This window comes from Saccopteryx leptura, chromosome 4, assembly GCF_036850995.1.
Source record: "Saccopteryx leptura isolate mSacLep1 chromosome 4, mSacLep1_pri_phased_curated, whole genome shotgun sequence".
NCBI classification, from domain to species: Eukaryota; Metazoa; Chordata; class Mammalia; order Chiroptera; family Emballonuridae; genus Saccopteryx; species Saccopteryx leptura.
In genome coordinates this window covers 189,812,484-189,814,882 of record NC_089506.1, presented here as the reverse complement: position 1 = coordinate 189,814,882, position 2,399 = coordinate 189,812,484, and positions in this window count along the sequence as shown.

The window sequence follows — 2,399 nt, the reverse complement described above, 5'->3', positions numbered from 1 at the left end:
AAGCAGCCTCGAGTCCAGTGCACACCTCCTGCTGTCACCCAGAAGCTGCCACCCATTCATGTGGATATCGCGCTCAGGGGAGCCAGCCTGGTCCTGCCCGAGTCTCTCCCTGGGTTTTCTCTGTGGCCTCCGGGCTGTCCAGCAAGCATTCAGGTCCAACAGCACCCCAGCTTAGACACCTACTATAGGGTGTCTGGGGCAACTTCCTTCACCTCAGTTAAGAAAACTTCAGTTTCCTTCTCTCTGTAAGGTGGAAAGAATGTTCTCTCCTAGGGTCATTAAGAAAATTCATCCCTATGTACATTCTTACATGTAAAGTTAGAAAAGGGCCTGGCTTCATAGAAACTCTCTTCCTCACTTCCTCTCTCCAACCCACCCCTAAGTAGTTTCCAGAAAAGATGGTTCTAAAAATAGATTATGTCATTTCCCTCCAGGCCTTAGCAAAGAGTGCCAAGGATTTGGATGTAACCTCACTTTGAAGCCAAAATGCCCTCTTGGCATCAACCCTTGTCCCAGCTGCTCTCCCTCTAACACCTGCAATGGTTCCCTACTGCCTACAGGATAAAGTCTGAACTCTCATTGATTGGCCTGGCAGTCAAATTTTTTCACCACCTGGCCCCAAACTACCTTTCTAAAATTATCTCTCACAACTTCCTTTTACATACAGATATCTCAGAGCTAGCCATATTTGCAGAATTGGGAAATTGCAGGAGCTAAGATGACAGTGCCCAGGACCCAAAGGCAAGAGGCATAGTTCTTGTCCTGCCGAGTTGGGAACACGGATAGGTGAAGCCACAGGGATAAGCAGAGCGACAGATGCTAAAACAGAACCATGCACAGGGTGTGAGGAAGTGCCAGGAGAGGAACTGACTGCTAGATCAGCTCTGGGGGTTGCAGGTGTCATAGAAGAGACCTGTGTGAGCTAAGTCCCAGGGATGAGAAAATGAGGAAAGTGTCAGAAGGGGGAGCAACTCGAGCAGGGAATGGCACAGAAGGCGGCTGAACAGAGAGGCCGTGGGGGAGGGCCAGAAATGAGGCCCTATGGCTGGACTAGCAGGGACACATCAGTAGGGGTGTAAAAGGCCAAAGTTGTCCCATTGGCGGGGGATGGAGGAGCTCCACTGAAGGAATTTCAACAGGGCAAGAAATGATCAAGTTTGCATCTGGGGGCCATTTCTCCGGGTGCAGAGGGCAAACAGGAGCAGGGAAGGTTGGAGCTGGGAAACCAGTTCAGAGCCTCTTACACAGAAGTGTTAAGAGCAAAATTTAAAGATTACTGGACATGGTGCCGAGGGAGCAGGTTAGAGAGAATCCACACGATGTGCTGGTCGGCTGGACCTGCACCACGCGGTGCCGTGGCCACCGGCAAGGCGGCCGGCGGGCTCTCAGATGCGGCTGGTCTGAAGTGAGCGGGGCTGCAAGCAGAGTGTACACCCCAGGTTCTGAAGAGGCAGCTCCAAATTTTTTAAATATGTAGACTATCTCACTAGTAACTTCTGTATTGGTTCTATGTTGAAAGGATCATATTTTTATATTTTAGGCTAAGTAAAATTATTTAAATTAATTTTCCTTAATTCTCTTAAATGTTTTTAATATGTCTGTTAGAAAATTCAAAAGCTCATCTAAAGCTTACGTTGTACCTCTATTAGGTGGGGCTTTGTTAGCAGGATCGGGAAGTGGGGAGGGGGTATCTAAGATGACTCTGGGTCCCCACCCAGACGACAGAGTGAAGATAATGGTGATAATGGGTAGCACACACAGCTTCAGCTTACTGGTTTCAGATACCATCCCAAGCACCTGAACTATATATTCTGTTATTCCTCTCAACAATCTAGTGAGGTGGGTGCCATTATTATCTCCATTTTACAGATGGCAAAACTAAGGCACAGAGAAGTCATGCGCAGAGCTGAGATTTGGACCCAGACAGTCTGACTCCAGGGCCCAAGCCCTTAGTCACTACAACTACTGTCCACTTTTAGAAGTGCCGTGAACTGAGCCTGGGAACAAGGAAGCAGGCCGGCCAGGTCGAAGAAAAGAATTCATTTGGGGATGTGTTGAATGTGGGGCTTCCAGCATATTCAAGGAGATTTTTCAGAGAGGTCACTGAAGGGACAGACCTGGAGCTCAGGAGACAAGTCCAGGCTGGAGACGGAGACTCTGAAGTCATGGAGCAGATCGTGAGGAGCCCAGGAGGGAACCCAGCCAGCCCACTCGCCACTCAGCCTGCCCTGCGCTCCTTCCCACCTCCCTCGCCCTCTGCTGGATGCCCCACCCCCAACATGTATAGGATCATTAATTCATTAATTCATTTGACAAATATTTATTGAGTGCCTAGGACATGCCAGGCTCTTAACCATAAGAATTTTTTCATTGCAGCAGGAAAATTGTTTGAAAGAAAA